An 18,905-nucleotide genomic window follows, 5' to 3' on the forward strand; every position below is an offset into this window, starting at 1 on the left:
GAGCCCACCAAACGACATTGTTTAGTCGACGGGACCCGGAGAAGGCCAACTCTGTGGGACCTTATCAGTCGCTGGGATTCGTGCGGTAGCAGGCGAAGATATAGGGTCCATGGTACTCTGTACTTGATTGTACTGTACTGTACTTTGATTGTATAAGTACTGTACTGTTCTTGTAAACGTTTCATTACCCAACTAGGTAACATCCTCAGGGCTGGAAGGAAGTGAGGTCCGTGGAGGAGAAGGGAGGGAGGCTGCACCAGATCTCTGCTGTGGCTTCTTCTGTCTCTGGCAATTCTCCCAAGTCCCTAAGGTAGAAATAGGACAACAAGATGCCCTCTTTCATCAGTGCTGTCAAAATTCTGTGTGATCTCTGAGTGGTCTCCCATTCTTAGGCCCAAGTTCCAAAGACATCAACACAGTAAGTTCCTTTTGAGTCTAGTTATTTTATTTGCTTACACCCAGTAGACAGAATTTTAAACCTAGACACAGAGTCATAGGGCAGGAAGGGACCTTAGAGGTCTTCTAGTCCAACCTACTACCCATGGCAGGAGTTCTTAATATTTAACCAGGATAAATGCTGGTCTGTTTGTCCTGGATAGTATGGCTGTCCTTTTATCCCCCATTGTTCTGACTAACCCTCTTTTTAAACTTATCAGTTCCTTGTATATTTTTCTGCCAGGTTTGTCTTGGGCAGAATTCAGCAATTTATCTATTTATCCGTCCGCCCATCCATCTATCTATCTGTCTGTCTGTCTATCCATCCGTCTATCCATCTATCTGTCTGTCTGTGTCTGTCTGTCCATCCATCCATCTATCTGTCTGTCTATATCCGTCTATCCATCTATCTATCCATCGGTCTGTCTGTCTATCTATCTATCCGTCTATCCATCTGTCTGTCCGTCCGTCTGTCTGTCTGTCTATCTGTCTATCCATCTGTCCGTCCGTCTGTCTGTCTGTCTTTCTGTCTGATTTTGTTATATACTGTTTTATTGTTGTTGTTAGCCACCCCGAGTCTGCAGAGAGGGGCGGCATACAAATCTAAATAATTAATAAATAAAAAAATTAATAAAAAAATCCAATAAATAAATAAATCCATCCATCCATCCATCCATCCATCCATCCATCCATCCATCCATCTATCTATCTATCTATCTATCTATCTATCTATCTATCTATCTATCTATCTACTGAATTTATATGCCTTGGATTTATATTTATTTATTAATTGGATGTATTCATTCTTAGCCATTGAAAGGCAGCTGCTGAAGCTAATCACTAGGAGGCAGGGAGTTCTAGTCCTTCCTTATGCAGAAAAGCCAGCTGCATGGCTTTGGGTCAATCACCAGGGAAGAGTGAGTTCTAGTCCCGCCTTAGGCATGAAAGCTAGCTGGGTGACTTTGGGCCTATCAGGAGACAGAGGAGTTGTAGTCCTGCCTTATGCAGAAAAGCCAACTGGTTGACTTTGGGACGATCACCGGGAGACGGTGAGTTCCAGTCCTGCCTTAGCCACAAAAGCTGCAATTGAGGCCCTGCCTCTCTCCTACCTGCATCACAGGTGTGCTTCTCCTGCACACCCAACCTTCCCTTGTCTGCACAGATGTGACTGAAGTTCCCAACAGATTATTGGGCAAGTTTTAGAGATGAGAAAAGTGTCATCATCTCCCCATGTGATGCTTGTGTCCAGGTTCCAGGTAACATCCGAACTAAATCGAGGAGTCGTACTCCTCAAAGTTCCAATTTATTGTCGGAGCCATCCTGGCCCCCACACTGGGAAACCCGGATCTCAGTTTCCCACCCAGTTGAAAGTTCACACCCCTTGTCTCCCCCACCCACAACCTTGTCACGGTGCCCACTCAGATTGTGCCAGCGTGGCCAGTCCTGCTTCCACCCAGGTGGGCGGGCATAGGATGGCCTTGAACCACTGGAAAGAATGCTTTGTGGCTGCACCTGCTCCCTCCTGAAAATCCCCCCTCCTAAAGTTCCCATCAACATCAGACCTTCCATAGACAGTGTGGCCAGCCGTTCATTTATCACCAACTTCTGCATTGGCTTGACAGCCTGCATAACCCAGGTCTCTTAGTGACCGAACTAACCCATTTTCTAAGTTTAGCCCTGGTATTGTAAGCTCATCAAAGAAGGCTGATTCACACAGCATGCTGAGACCCAGGAAAAGACACCAAAATACAAGAATCGCTGTCTTTAGAAATCCAGTTACACAAATATGTGTGTGTGTGTACGTACGTACGTATGTATGTATGCATGTACATATTTATTTATGTATTGGATTTGCTGTCCATCTCATTCGGAGGCAACTGAACAGCTTATCAATATATGCCGCCCTGAGTCGATTGAGAAGGATGGCATAGAAGGGCAGACTAGATGGACCATGGGGTCTTTTTCTGCCGTCAGACTTCTATGTTTTCTGCCGTCTATGTTTTCTGCCGTCAGACTTCTATGTTTCTAGAAGTCTAATTAAAATGTCATTTGGCGGGACCCAGGGTAAGAGCCTTCTCTGTGGCGGCCCCGGCCCTCTTGAACCAACTCCCCCCAGAGATCAGAATTGCCCCCACCCTTCTTGCCTTTCGTAAGCTCCTTAAAACCCACCTCTGCCGTCAGGCATGGGGGAACTGAGATATTCTTTCCCCCTGGGCCTCTACAGTTTATGCATGGTATGTCTGTATGTATGTCTGGTTTTTATAATAATTGTTTTTTAGTTGTTTTATTATTGGATTGCTACATACTGTTTTTATCACTGTTGTTAGTCGCCCCGAATCCACGGAGAGGGGTGGCATACAAATCCAATAAATAAATAATAAATAAATAATAAATTTTAGCTTAGGTTTTAATAATTTTCATCTTGGTTCATTTAAATCTTTCAACTTTTTATTAGTTTCTATAATTTGCAAGCCACCCAGAGTCACCTGAGATGGCATAGAAATTTAATAGATAGATAGATAGGTAGGTAGGTAGGTAAATAGGTGGGTGGGTAGGTAGGTAGATAGATAGATAGATAGATAGATAGATAGATAGATAGATAGATAGATAGATGACAGACAAGATAGATGAGAGAATAGATAGCGAAAAAGAGAATAGAAATGATAGGAAGGAAGAAAATATAGCTAATAGTTTGAGATAATAGAGTGAGAGAATAGAGAGAAAGAGAACAAGAAGAAAGAAAAAAGAAATAGATTATTTATTTATTTATTGTTTGATTTGATTTGATTTGTATGCCGCCCCTCTCCACAGACTCGGGGCGGCTAACAACAATGGTAAAACAGCATATAACAAATCTAATGTTTAATAATTTAAAAACCCTTATTAAAACCAAACATACACACAAACATACCATGCATAAATTGTGTAATAGTTTGAGAATAGAGGGAATCGATTGAGAAAGATGAGTGAGAATAGAGATGATAGACAATGGGGAGAAACAAAAGAAGATAATTGGGAGAGAAATAGATTGAGATAATAGGGAGAAAAAATCGAATAGCTAATAGCGGCAATAGATATAGCTAGAGATGATTGATAAGAGATAAGAGGGAGGATAGAGATGATACCAAGAATAGAGAATTCATAATGGAGAAATGATTGATTATTGATTATTTTTGTTTACATGCCCTTTCCAATAGGACTCGGGGCGGCTAACAATCATCAAAAATATTAAACACAGTGAAAGTACAGTGGTAATAAAACAACAGTGCTATAAAATACATTAAAAAACCTAAAAAACCCTACAAACACACAATCACAATAAACAGGGAGAAAGAGAAAGAAATTTTAGAATGCACAGTGAGAAACTTATTTTTTTAAAAAAGAATTGTTTTTCCTTGGATGCTGTCTTGTTCTGCAATTGCTGCAAAGTGATTCTGAGTTTCAGACCCCACTGTTGTGGTTCTGCCACTCAGAACCACAACAGAATACCCTACGCAACTAGACTTACAATCCTAGGTTTAGAAAGCTTAGAACTATGTCGCCACAACAACACTCAAGCACCTAACAGATGCAAACTCAAAGTAAACTGCTCTAAACTTGACTGCAGGAAATACAACTTTAGTAACCAAGTAGACCTGACTCTGTAGTATCATTGCCTAACCCCCAAAACTTCTACATAGAAACATAGAAGATTGACGGCAGAAAAAGACCTCCTGGTCCATCTAGTCTGCCCTTATACTATTTCCTGTATTTTATCCTAGGATGGATTTAGGTTTATCCCAGGCATGTTTAAATTCAGTTACTGTGGATTTACCAACCCCATCTGCTGGAAGTTTGTTGCAAGCATCTACTACTCTTTCAGTAAAATAATATTTTTTTCATGTTGCTTTCTCATGAGTCTTTGGAGAAGGCCGGCATACAAATCTAATAAATTGAATTGAATTGAATTCTGATCTTTCCCCCAACTAACCTCAGATTGTGCCCCCTTGTTCTTGTGTTTACCCTTAGACTCTCCACTATTGACCTCACCTGATTCCTAAGAGGTCAGTAAGGGGCCTGCATAAGTGCACCAGCGTGCCTTCCGTCCCCTGTCCTAATGTTTCTCTTTTACTAGTACCATTTATATAAACATTGTTATATCTGAAACTCAGAACCGCAACAGTTGAAAGACTGTCCAACCCAACTGAACAAGCCTGCATATAATACACACCCAAGTCGCACACAAAGTTGCACAGCACCCAGCCAGATGAAGAGGAACACAAACTGCCTTTTCCGGAAGCCCGACTGCTAATCTCCAGAAAGCAGAAGGCTCGGGGGGGGGGGGGGGGGGGGGGGGGGGGGGGGAGGCCCCCCTCACCCTTCGCAAAGTGCCACCCTCCACAACTTTGCGGTCTCGGCCTGGGTCTGTTTCCTGGGCTGGAGAAGTGGGGGTTGTGCATTCTTCTGCCACCCTTTTGCCTCTTCCCACTGCTGGTCAGTCTTGGCCTTTCTGATTCAGCCCTCCCATCCTTGGAACACCCAGAAAAGAATCAAGTCTGGAAGGGATCTCAGAGGTCATGTAGTCCAACCCCCTGTTCCGGCAGGAGATTTTAATACAGGTGGTTCTTGACTTACAAACGCTTGTTTATTTATTTATACTTCACCAGAAGAGCCCTTCACTCCTCCACTTGAAACAGAATTCCCTACGAGACTAGACTTACAATCCTGGGTCTTGAAAGCGTAGAACTAAGACGCCTTAAACAAGATCTAAGTATTGCCCACAAGATCATATGCTGCAATGTCCTGCCTGTCGGTGACTACTTCAGCTTCAACCACAACAACACAAGAGCACACAACAGATTTAAACTTAATATTAACCGTTCCAAACTTGACTGTAAAAAATATGACTTCAGTAACCGAGTTGTCGAAGCGTGGAACTCATTACCGGACTCCATAGTGTCATCCCCAAACCCCCAACACTTTACCCTTAGATTATCTATGGTTGATCTATCCAGATTCCTAAGAGGTCAGTAAGGGGCGAGTACAAGTGCACTAGAGTGCCTTCCATCCCCTGTCCTATTGCTCTCCTATATCTCCTATTCCTTTCTTCTATTCCTATATCTCTTCTTCTATTCTTTCATTGATATGTTCTATTTCTGTATCTTTTATTCTTTCTTAGATATATTTTACTATGGGTATCTCCTCTATAACCTTCATCATGTATTTTACTATGTGTATATAGATATATACCCACTAAAACCCTCATTGTGTATTCGAATAAATAAATATTTTTATTTATTTGTTTGTTTTGTCCAATACACAATAATACACAATGAGGGTTATAGAGGATATAATCAGGTAGAATGTATTAAAGGGGGAATGAAGGAGAAAATAAAGGAGTGAAATATAACTATGAGAGAATAGCAGGAAATGATATAGGGATAGAAGAGAAGATATAGGAGATATAGGAGAGACAATAGGACAGGGGACGGTAGGCATTCTAGTGAACTTATTCACGCCCCTTACTAGCCTCTTAGGAACTTGGTGAGGTCAACTGTGGATAGTCTAAGGGTAAAGAGAGGGTATAAAGGTATAGAGCGCTGGTGAGACCACATTTGGAATACTGTGTCCAGTTCTGGAGACCTCACCTACAAAAAGATATTGACAAAATTGAACGGGTCCAAAGACGAGCTACAAGAATGGTGGAAGGTCTTAAGCATAAAACGTATCAGGAAAGACTTCATGAACTCAATCTGTATAGTCTGGAGGACAGAAGGGAAAGGGGGGACATGATCAAAATATTTAAATATGTTAAAGGGTTAAATAAGGTTCTGGAGAGAAGTGTTTTTAATAGGAAAGTGAACCCAAGAACAAGGGGACACAATCTGAAGTTAGTTGGGGGAAAGATCAAAAGCAACATGAGAAAATATTATTTCACTGAAAGAGTAGTAGATCCTTGGAACAAACTTCCAGCAGACGTGGTTGGTAAATCCACAGGAACTGAATTTGAACATGCCTGGGATAAACATAGATCCATTCTAAGATAAAACACAGGAAATAGTATAAGGGCAGACTAGATGGACCAGGAGGTCTTTTTCTGCCGTCAGTCTTCTATGTTTCTAAAGTGTTGGGGGCATACAAATCGAAATAATAATAATAATAATAATAATAATAATAATAATAATAATAATAATAATAACCAATTATGCGATTTTGTACATATAAAGAACACTACCGTGATTGAACACATAATTTATATATTCTATATGTCTATATGTTTGTCTTTTTTCGGGTGTGTTTCTTAAATGTACAGTATACATTTAATAAAGATTATTTTTTAAAAAAAAATCATGGAGAGAAGCTACCTGGAATTTAGGAGCAACTTCTTCCCCCAGGACAAACAAAAGGCTCGTTTGCAGAGGAGCTTTCAGGGCCTCAGGTGCAAATAAACTCCCTAGTGGATCCAAGGTCAGAGTAGTTCCACTGGTTTGTGCTGGGAAGGGATCAATTGGGTGGGTGGGGGTGAGCTGAAGTGAAAGCTGTCCCGAACAGGGAGAGTGTTCAAAGAATTCGCCATCCCAGGCCTGGAAGGTCAAAGGTCAGTTTCGCTGGGGAGGGCTTCAAAGGCTGGTTTGTCTTCCCTTTGCTCCTAAAACTGCAGATTCTTTTGGAAAGTCTGCTGTGCTGATCGGAGCCCCTTCCTCATAGGAATGCCCAAAGATCAAAGGAAGCGGGAATAATAGAATGAGCAGAGCGGGAAGGGATCTTGGAGGTCTTCTAGTCCAACCCCTGCACAAGTAAAACACCCGATACCTGTTCCGCTGGTTAATTGTTCTCACTGTCAGGAAATTTCTCCTTATTTTTAGGTTGGGTCTCTCCTTGATTATCCCCTGTTGCAGGACAAATGTGACATCTGAAATGACCCTGTTTAATTATTAGTGGGGTCTGGGATGGCAGAGTTGGTTTTAAAGTGGTATGTTCATATTTTTTTTCTTCTTTCTTTGAAGCACTGATGATATTACATATTGGGGTCATGAAACATCTGCAAGAAAAATGCCAAGCTCAGAGGGCACCAAGAATGTCACAGTCCTCCTTTTCTTCTTCTTCCTCCTTCTTCAACTGCTTCTCCTCTTTCTCCTCCTACTTCTCTTCCTCCTCTCCACAAACTCAACTCCCTTCTATCACTGATAATACATCTCTCTCTCCCCATCATCTATGTCTATCCTCTCTCAACTATCTATCTATCTATCTATCTATCTATCTATCTATCTATCTATCTATCTATCTATCTTCTATCTATCTATCTATCTATCTATCTATCATCTACCTACCTGTCTATCATCTATCTACCTATCATCTATCAATTAATCAATCAATCAATCAATCAATCAATCTACCTGTCTGTCTGTCTATCTCATATATTTGTATATTTGTCCTGTCCTGATGTCTGTCTATATTTTTCTCTCTCATCTATATCTATCCTCTCTCTCTCTCCCTCACTCATCTTACTCTCTCTCTCTCTCTCTCTCTCCCTCCCTCCCTCCCTCCCTATCTATCTATCTATCTATCTATCTATCTATCTATCTATCTATCTAATCTTGATCATCATCTGTCTGTCATCTGCACCTCCATCACTGTCTGGTTTGGTGCTGCAACCCAACAGGACCCACACAGACTTCAGAGGAGAATCAGAACTGCAGAAAAAACAATGGCTGTCAACCTACCTTTCATGGAGGACCTGTAAACTGCACGGGTCAAAAAGAGGGTGGGGAAAATATTGACTGACCCCTTGCATCCTGGACACAAACTGTTTCAATTACTACCCTCAAAATGTCGCTTCAGAGCCCTGCACACCAAGACAACTAGACACAAGAACAGTTTTTTTTCCCCAAACGCCATCACTCTGCTCAACAAATAATTCCCTCAATACTGTCAGACTTTTTATGAAATCTGCACTTCTATTTCTACTAGTTTTTCTTATCATTCCTATCACCCATTTCCTCCCACTTATGACTGTAACTTGTTGCTTGTATCCTAAGATTTTTATAAATATTGATTGTTTCTTCATTGCTTATTTGACCCATATGACCATCATTAAGTGTTGTACCACATGATTCTTGACAAATGTACAAATGTACACTGAGAGCATCTGCACCAAGACAAATTCCTTGTGTGTCCAATCACACTTGGCCAATAAAATTCTATTCTATTCTATTCTATTCTATTCTATTCTATCGTCATTTGCCACCCATCCTGTATCAAAATAACTCTGGCAGGGCTCCTGTAATCCATGTTTCAGCCAGCTCTGGCAAATAGATTGGTGTGACAGCTTTTTAATGTGAATTATAGGCTTTGTGGTTATATTTTTAACCTGTTTTAATTTGTGTATTTCAATGTTGCAAGCTGCCCAGAGCCTTTTGCAGTGAGCGGCCATAATAAATCATAGCAACAATAGTAGCAGTTAAGTTTTTATGGCACAATGTATTGGCAAAGCATGCAATTGGCTTAGTTTACGGCAGTGTTTCTCAGTGATGGGCAAAATTAAGATATGTGATTCTGGGAGTTGAAGTCCCCATAATAAATGAATAAGAAAGATAAATAAGTAAACAAACAAACAAGTAAACAAACAAACTTAGAATTGCCAAAGTTGAGAAAAGTTCATGGATCTCCAACTTTGGCCACTTTAAGACTTGTGGACTCCAGCACCCAGAATTCCTCAGTCAGCCATCTTGGCCATTTTAAGACTTGTTCGTTTCAGCTCCCAAAATTCCTCAGCCATCTTGGCCATTTAAAGACTTGTGGACTTCAGCTCCCAGAATTCCTCAGTCAGCCATCTTGGCCATTTTAAGACTTGTTCGTTTCAGCTCCCAAAATTCCTCAGCCATCTTCGCCATTTTAAGACTTGTAGACTTCAGCTCCCAGAATTCCTCAGTCAGCCATCATGGCCACTTTAAGACTTGTTCATTTCAGCTCCCAAAATTCCTCAGCCATCTTGGCCATTTTAAGACTTGTGGACTCCAGCTCCCAGAATTCCTCAGGCAGCAAGGCTAATTGAGGAATTCTGGGAGTTGAAGTCCACAAGTCTTAAAGTTGCCCAAGATTGGAGACTCTTGGCTTAGAAGACCCCCCACCCCAGAGAGCGAAGCACTTGCACTCATTCCTTTCCTGTGTCTTGAGCTGCTGCTGACTTCCTCGTGACAGGAAATGGTGGTGGGGGGAAATCACCCGAAATGGGGAAGTGACAGGAAAAGCTCCAGACAAGAAATCCACAAACTCCAGGCCTGCTCTTCAGCACAGAAGCAGCAGGACTCAGCAATCTCCCATGTAAAAAAAAAATAATACAATTTCTAACTGTTGAAACGACATTTGCAGGAATTGGGTTTGGCTAGTTTAGAGGAAAGAAAGAGGGGATTTGACACGAAATTGTCATTGCTGTTGTGAGCCGCTCTGAGTCTTCGGAGAGGGGTGGCATACAAATCTAATAAATATATAAATATATTCCACAACTCCTGGAGAGACCTAGAGTGCCAAACCCACCGGTTCATAATTTTAAAAATTATTTTATTTTATCTCTATTGTCTGTCTGTCTGTCTGTCTATCTATCTATCTATCTATCTATCTATCTATCTATCTATCTATCTATCTATCTATCTATCTATCTTATCTATCTATCTATAAATCTATCTATCTATCATCTATCTATCTATCTATCTATCTATCTATCTATCTATCTATCTATCTATCTATCTATCTATCTAGCTATCTATCTTTTTATCTACCTACCTATCTACATATCTTTACTTTACTTTACCTTACCTTACCTTATTTTACTTTACCATACCTTATCTTACCTTATTTTATTTTTTAAAATAATCTTCATTAAGTTTCTACACATAAAAAATTGAAGAGAAAAAAATTAAGCAAACAGAAAAAAGAAAGAAGAAAAAACAAGATAAGCAGACAAATGAACGTATACACTTAAACAACATATAAAACGTATTCAGTTTCAGTAGTGTTCTTTATATACACATAGTTATTTGCTTATCAATATTTTTTTTCCCACTATGTATTTTTTTGTTATATAGAAGACATAATTTGTCAACCATATTATTGACTATCAATATCAAGCGACCTAATATTAGGTATATTTATTTATTTATTTATTTATTTATTTATTTATTTATTATTTAGATTTCTATGCCGCCCCTCTCCGCAGACTCGGGGTGGCTCACAACAAAATAAAACAATTCATGACAAATCTAAATTATAGTTTAAAATATTTTTAAAAACCCATTTACTAAGCAAACATACCTACAAACATACCATGCATAAATTGTATATGCCCGGGGGAGATGTCTCAGTTCCCCCATGCCTGACGACAAAGGTGGGTTTTAAGGAGCTTACGAAAGGCAAGGAGAGTAGGGGCAGTTCTAATCTCTGGGGGGATTTGGTTCCAGAGAGTCGGGGCAGCCACAGAGAAGGCTCTTCCCCTGGGGCCCACCAATTGACATTGTTTAGTTGACGGGACCCGGAGAAGGCCCACTCTGTGGGACCTAATCGGTCGCTGGGATTCCTGCGGCAGAAGGAGGTCTCGGAGATATTCTGGTCCAATGCCATGAAGGGCTTTAAAGGTCATAACCAACACTTTGAATTGTGACCGGAAACTGATCGGCAACCAATGCAGACTGCAGAGTGTTGGTGAAACATGGGCATACCTAGGTAAGCCCATGACTGCTCTCGCAGCTGCATTCTGCACAATCTGAAGTTTTCGGACACTTTTCAAAAGTAGCCCCATGTAGAGAGCATTACAGAAGTCGAACCTCGAGGTGATGAGGGCATGAGTGACTGTGAGCAGTGAGTCCATGTCCAGATAGGGCCGCAACTGGTGCACCAGGCGAACCTGGGCAAACACCCTCCTCGCCACAGCTGAAAGATGGTTCTCTAATGTGAGCTGTGGATTGAGGAGGATGCCCAAGTTGCGGACCCTCTCCGAGGGGGTCAATAATTCCCGCCCCAGGGTGATGGACGGACAGATGGGATTGTCCTTGGGAGGCAAAACCCACAGCCACTCCGTCTTATCCGGGTTGAGTTTGAGTCTGTTGACACCCATCCAGGCCCCAACAGCCTCCAGACACCGGCACATCACTTCCACTGCTTCATTGACTGGACATGGGGTGGAGATGTAAAGCTGGGTATCATCAGCGTACTGATGATACCTCACCCCATGCCCTTGGATGATCTCACCCAGCGGTTTCATGTAGATATTAAATAGCAGGGGGGAGAGGACCGACCCCTGAGGTGCCCCACAAGGGAGAGACCTCGGGGTGGACCTCTGGTATTTGTATCTGGTGCGCAGAATTGTGGGTTTTCTTTAGTTCTGTATACTGTATTATGTTGTGGGTTTTCTTTATTTCTATATATTATGTTGTATTCATTTTGTATATTTGTGAGGAAGGTACGGATTCATTTTTAGAGGTTTTGTTTTCCATCAATTTATGGTGCAATGTTTCTATATTTTCATTTTATTTCTGGACACAAGGAAGGAGTGTCTGGTTTTCTTTTCCTTTAAACTTTTAATGTATTTTTTCTGTTTGAGCCATTTGTACCAATTTTCTCATATTTTGTAGAATTCAGATTTATCTTTTTCCTGTAATTCCAAAGTCATTTTGGTCATTTCTGCAAACTGAAGGACCTTAATTATAAAGCTTAAAGTTGTTATTTTTGCAAGCCTGGCATCTTGAATGGCATTCTACAATCTTTTTCTTTGCAAAAACTGCTCTTCTGTGGTTATTTTCTCTTTCATCAACAACGACAAATGATCCCCTTTCTTCTTGCAAAGTCGCCTCTCTGCAATTTTATTTATGTTATTTATGTATTTATTTATTTTGTCAAGTACGTATTGGTGTTATACAAAGATATAATAATATTTATATACATGATACCAGTAAAAGAGAAATATTAGGACAGGGGAAGGAAGGCACGCTGGTGCACTTAGGCATGGCCCTTATTGAATCGGGAGAGGTCAACAGTGGAGAGTCTCAGGGTAAAGCTTTTGGGGTTAGGAGATGATACTACAGAGTCTGGTAGTGAGTTGCATGCATCAACTACTCAGTTACTATAGTCGTATTTCTTGCAGTCGAGTTTGGAGCGGTTTACTTTGAGTTTGTATCCGTTGTGTGCTCGTGTGTTGTTGTGGTTGAAGCTGAAGTAGTTGTCGACAGGAAGGACGTTGTGGTAGATGATTTTATGGGCTATGCTTAGTTTGTGTTTAAGGCGACGTAGTTCTAAGCTTTCTAAACCTAGGGTATTCTGTTTATTTATTTTATTTATTTATTTATTTATTAGATTTGTATGCCACCCCTCTCCGTAGACTTGGGGCAGCTAACAACAGCAAAAAGACAATATGAACAAATTTAATATTAAAAGTAATGTAAAAAACCCCAATTTAAGAAACCAATCATACATACAGACATACCATGCATAAATTTTATAAGCCTGGGGGAAAGGGAATATCTCAGTCCCCCCATGCCTGACGACAGAGGTGGGTTTTAAGGAGCTTCATTTCATTTCATTTATTCATTTATTCGATTTTTTATGCCACCCTTCTCCTTAGACTCAGGGCGACTTACAACATGTTAGCAATAGCACTTTTTAACAGAGCCAGCCTATGGCCCCCACAATCCGGCTCCTCATTTTACCCACCTCAGAAGGATGGAAGGCTGAGTCAACCTTGAGCCGGTGATGAGATTTGAACCGCTGACCTACAGATCTAGCAGTCAGCTTTAGTGGCCTGCAGTACAGCACTCTACCTGCTGCGCCACACCGGCTTATGAAAGGCAAGGAGGGTGGGGGCAACTCTGATATCTGGGGGGAGTTGGTTCCAGAGGGTCGGGGCCGCCATAGAGAAGGCTCTTCCCCTGGGTCCCGCCAAGTGGAGTGGAAGAGTGGAGGGCTCTTGTCGTAAAGTATCTCTGGACGTTTTCTAGACTGTTGATGTCCGAAATGCGGTGTGGGTTCCAGACAGATGAGCTGTATTCGAGGATTGGTCTGGTGAAAGTTTTGTATGCTCTGGTTAGTAGTGTGAGATTACCGGAGAAGAAGCTACGTAGGATTAGGTCAACAACTCTAGAAGCCTGTATATATTTTCTCTTCCATCAACAATGACAAATGAGCCCTTTTCTTCCTGCAAAGTCGCTTCTCTGCAATTGGGAGCTTTAAAGTGTCCCCCCCCTCGTTGCCCCCCCCCAAGCAATTCCGGGCTGACCTCCGTCTCTCTGGCAAAGAATTTTTTATTTTTTTCTCTCCAATCACAGTACAATAGAAATTATAACAACAACATCAAATTGTTTTACAATAAATCAATTTCAGGAAGTTATAAAATACAATGCTACCACCTGCACTTTTGACATCTGAATAAAAATAGCTGCCCAATTTTTTAATGCTATAGAAATATAATATTAGCTAAGACCCCCTTTAAGCTGTTCCAAATTCTAGTATCGCACATTGAATAGGCTGAAATGTTTCAAATCTCCCCTAATCGCTTCCATATCAATTTTCATATATAATCAATACCCTTTACAAATAGTTAACGCCCATTAATAAAATACCCTTAAAAAAACATTTGAAAAATTCTTAGGGTAGCGTAGTCAGAGGGGGAAAAGTAAACCGAATAATATCACCAAATATTGCCTACTTAATCCAATTACCAGCCTAATTACTAATTGCTTTATATAAAAAATTAAAAATGAAAAGGATAGAGTCAAAATAAATTAAATGTATAAAAAATAAAATGAAATCTCCGATGTTTACCTTGAATTTCCCACAGACCCAGACACACATATACGCCCCAAATTCGCATGTGGATCCTTTACGCACTGTTGTGCATGCATTACAATCGGGAGGCTGCAGGGGGTGCCAGAAGACAGCCTGGGAAGTCTCCTACCCCCCCCCCCAATTCTGTGCATGGGATTTGGACCCCTAGAAAGTAAAGTGAGGAGGGGGCAGGGATGCTCCCTGGCTTTTGAAGGATCTCCCTCTCTGAAACTCAGAACAAGGGACAGGAAGGCAGAAGCCAAAATAAATATAAATAAGATAAATAGATAAATATATCACATCAGAGTTAGTTTTGAGGGATGATGAGACTCTAGAAAGAGGGCAGAGAAGAGCGACAAAGAGGATGAGGGGACTGGAGGCTAAAACATAGGAAGAACGGTTGCAGGAACTGGGCTGGCTAGTTGAATGAAAAGAAGGACCAGGGGGGACATGATAGCAGCCTTCCAGTATCTCCAACATTGGGAGTTTTTAAGATCTCCCTCTTGCCCATGTAGTTTTTGTGTATGATTCGATTGTGTGTTTGTTTTTTATATATTGGGGTTTCTTTTTTTGGACTTTTTAATCTAAAACTGTAATTTAGATTTCTAAATATTGGATTTGTTACTATGTACTGTTTTTTTACCATTGTTGTGAGCCGCCCCGAGTCTGCGGAGAGGGGCGTCATATAAATCCAATAAATCTAAATCTAATCTAATCTCAGGGGTGGCCACAAAGAAGAGGGAGTCAAGCTATCCTCCAAAGCACCTGAGGGTGGAACAAGAAACAATGGGTGGAAACTAAACAAGGAGAGAAGCAACTTAGAACTAAGGAGAAATTTCCAGAGTTAGAACAACTGTTGTTGTTGTTGTTGTTGTTGTTATTATTATTATTATTATTATTAACTGGGCCCATCTAGTTGAATGAAAAGAAGGACCAGGGGAGACACGAGAGCAGCCTTCCAGTATCTCAGGGGCTGCCACAAAGAAGACGGAGTCAAGCTTTTCTCCAAAGCACCCAAGGGTAGGACAAGAAGCAATGGGTGGAAACTAAACAAGGAGAGAAGCAACTTAGACCTAAGGAGAAATTTCTTGACAGTCAGAACAATGATGGTGGTGATGATGATGATGATGAACTGGGCCAGTTTAGTTGAATGAAGAGAAGGACCAGGGGAGACACGATTTCAGTCTTCCAATCTCTCAGGGGTGGCCCCAAAGAAGAAGGAGTCAATCTATCCTCCAAAGCACCTGAAGGTAGGACAAGAAGCAATGGGTGGAAACTAAACAAGGAGAGAAGCAACTTAGAACTAAGGAGAAATTTCTTGACAGTTAGAACAATTAATCTGTGGAACTGCTTGCCTCCAGAAGTTGTGAATGCTCCAACATTGGGAGTTTTTAAGATGATGTTGGATCACCATCTTCTCTGAAGTATTGTAGGGTCTCCTGCCAAAGCAGGGGGTTGGACTGGATGACCTCCATGGTCCCTTCCAACTCAGTTCTTGTTCTTCTTATTATTATTATTAAGAATGGCCCCCCTCTTCCCAGCCCTCTTCCTCCTCCTCCTTTGCCCTGGCTGGAAAGGAAAATCCTTGCCTCAAAGGACCCCCCCCCCTCCCACCACCAGCCTGCCAGGCGCCGCTGGCATCCATGCCAATATCCATCAGCCATGCCCCAGCGTCGTATCCGTCCCCCCCCCCCATCACCACCAAGACTCCAGCAGGGCAACACACACACCCCACGGGCGGTTGCTATGACAGCGGCGAACTGCAAGAGAGAGTTTTTTTGGCCGAGGCTGCCCGCCATCCGTTGCCCAACCCTCGCCTACCAGGCGATGCCCACCCCCCTCTCTCTCTGTTGGTGGGCAAAGCCGGCAGCGGGGCAAAGCAGGAAAGGGGATGGCCGGAGGAGCAGCTGGGACCCCCGGGAGAGAGGGTGGGAAGTAGGGAAGGAAGGAAGGGGGGAGGGTGGGAATGAAGAAGGGAAGGAGGGAAAGAAGGAAGGAGGAAGGAGGGAAAGAAGGAGGTAAGGAGAGAAGGAAGGAAGGAGGGAGGGTGGAAAGGAAGGAAGGAAGAAGGGAAGGAGGGAAAGAAGGAAGGAGGGAAGGAGGGAAGGAGGGAGGGAAAGAAGGAAGGAGGGAGGGTGGGAAGGAGGGAAAGAGGGAGGGAGGGAAAGAGGGAAGGAAAGAGGGAGGGAAAGAAAGAGGGAGGGAAGGTAAGAGGGAGGCAGCCGGGGTCTTTGTCCCCAAGAGAGGGACGAGGGGCGCTGCCTGGGTAAGAAGGGGGGAGCAAGGTGCCTCCTCCCCGCCCCCAGCCCGGTGAATCAGATTCCCCTGCCTGCGGAGCGAAGGTTATTCCGGCCCCCCTCCCCTCCCCACCACGCTTGACAGACCCCCAGAGCTGCGGGAGCGATGCCGGCTCCTTCGTCCGCAGCATTGATAGGGGGGGTTGGGGGGGGAGCTGCCTGGGAGGGGAGGGGAGGGGGAGAGGCTGGAGGGGGCCAAGGCCCCCCTTGATGGGGATGGAGGGTTGGGGGAGGAGGGGTCCTGTCACTCACCCCCACCCACTCACCGCCTCCAAAAGAGCCAAGGGGGAGAATGGGGGTCCTGGCGGGGGGAGGAGGGAGGCTAATTCTGCTGCGACCCCCCTTCCAACTCCGAGAGGGGCGAGGGGGCGGCTGAGCCGGGCACGGTCCCGAGCGGCTGAGTAGTGGGAGCCAGGGGGGCTCCCTCCGGGCTGTGAGGAGGGTGGGGGTCTTGGCTGGGAAGCCAGGCGCATCCTCCTTGGAGGGGTGGAGGGAGGGGGGCGGTAGCTGCCAAGGCCCGGCCTCCTGCCAACCGGGCGGCTTCCCTGGCAGCTGCAAGCGGGCAGGAGAGGAGCCGGGCTGGATGGGGAGGTTGGCGGCCCTCCCTGCCCGGAAGAGAGGATGGAGAGAGAGAAGGAGGGAGAGAAGAAGAAGGAGACGGAGAGGAAGAGGGAAGGGGGAGAGAGGAGGGAGGGAGGGGAAAAGGAAGGAGGGAGAGGGAGAAACAAAGAGAGAAGGAGAGGGGGAGAAAGAGAGAGAGAGAGAAGGAGGGAGAGAGGAAGAAGGAGACGGAGAGGAAGAGGGAGGGGGGAGAGAGGAGGGAGGGAGGGGAAAAGGAAGGAGGGAGAGGGAGAAACAAAGAGAGAAGGAGAGGGGGAGAAAGAGAGAGAGAGAGAAAGAGGGAGAGAGGAAGAAGGAGACGGAGAGGAAGAGGGAGGGGGAGAGAGGAGGGAGGGAGGGGAAAAGGAAGGAGGGAGAGGGAGAAACAAAGAGAGAAGGAGAGGGGGAGAAAGAGAGAGAGAGAGAAGGAGGGAGAGAGAAAGAAGGAGATGGAGAGGAAGAGAGGTTGGAGAGAGAGCAGGGAGGGAGGGGGAAAGGAAGGAGGGAGAGGGAGAAACAAAGAGAGAAGGAGGGGGGAGAGAGAAAGAGACAGAGGAGACGGAGAGAAATAAAGGAAGGAGGGAAAGGGAGAAACAGTGACAGAAGGAGAGGGAGAAGAAGAGAGAGATGGAGAGAAACAGAGAGGGAGAGAAAGAGGGAGTGAGAAGGAGATGGAGAGGAAGAGAGAGAAAGAGACAGAGAGGGGGAGAAAGAATGGAGGGAGGGAAAAGGAAGGAGGGAGAGGGAGAAACAAAGGCAGAAGGAGAGGGAGTGGAAGAGAGAGAAAGAGGAAGAGAGGGAGAGAAAGAAGGAGGGAGGGAGGGAAAAGGAAGGAAGGGCAGGGAGAAAGAAAGACAGAGGGAGAGAGAAAGAGAGTGGGGGAGGGAGAGAGAGGGGGAGAGAGGGGGAGAAAGAAAGAAGTGGGAGAGAATGAGTGAGAGAGAAAGTCAGAGAGAGTGGAGGGAGAGAAAGAGAAAGCAATGGGGGAGAAAGGAGAGAGGGAGGATGAGAGAATGACTTAAGAGAGGGGGAGGGGGAGAGAGAAAAAGAAAGAAAGAAAGAAAGAAAGAAAGAGAAAGATTGCTGGAACAAAGTAGCCAGGCAGGAAATCAAGGGGGCTTTCCCTGGGGGGGGGGGTCTGGCAAGGAGAGGGCCAGGGGCAGAGCTGCTGCCTTTGGGGGAGTCCCACTGTGTCCCCTGTGGCTTTGGAGCTTGGAGGCTCAGCCAGCAGGTGGGGAGGGGAAGGGCAAGAGGCCTTGGAGCCTGCAGGGGAAGAGCCCCTCCCTCCCTCTGGGCTGGGCGGCTGAGTCCTTTGGGGGGAGGCGGGGGGGAGTGGGGGGGAGAGCCCTGAGCCTTGGCCCTGGGGCAGCCCTGGGAGGGCCCTCTGCTCAAGACTGGAGGGGGGGAGAGGAGGCAGGGGGAGGAGGAAGAAGGAGGGCAGGGAAGGGTCAGTCCACAGTGTGGGAGCGAGGGAGGGAAAAAGGAGAGAACGGAGAAGCCAGGGAAGGAAGAAGCAATGGACAGAGGGAGGGAGGGAGGAAGGAGGAAAGGAGGAAAGGAAGGAAGCTCGGGAGGAAGAAGAGGAAAGGAAGGAAGGAATGAAAGAAGGAAGGGAGGGAGAAAGGAGGAAGGGATTGAAGGAGGGAAGGAGGGAGGGGGAAGGAAGGAAAAATAAAGGAAGGAGAAAGGAAGGGAGAGAGGAGAGAAAGCAGGAAGAGAGGGAAGCAAGGAAGGCAGGAAAGAGGCAGGAAGGGAAGGAAGGGAAGAAAGGGAGGAGGAGGA

Source organism: Erythrolamprus reginae, chromosome 3 (assembly GCF_031021105.1).
Source record: "Erythrolamprus reginae isolate rEryReg1 chromosome 3, rEryReg1.hap1, whole genome shotgun sequence".
Lineage (NCBI taxonomy): Eukaryota > Metazoa > Chordata > Lepidosauria > Squamata > Dipsadidae > Erythrolamprus > Erythrolamprus reginae.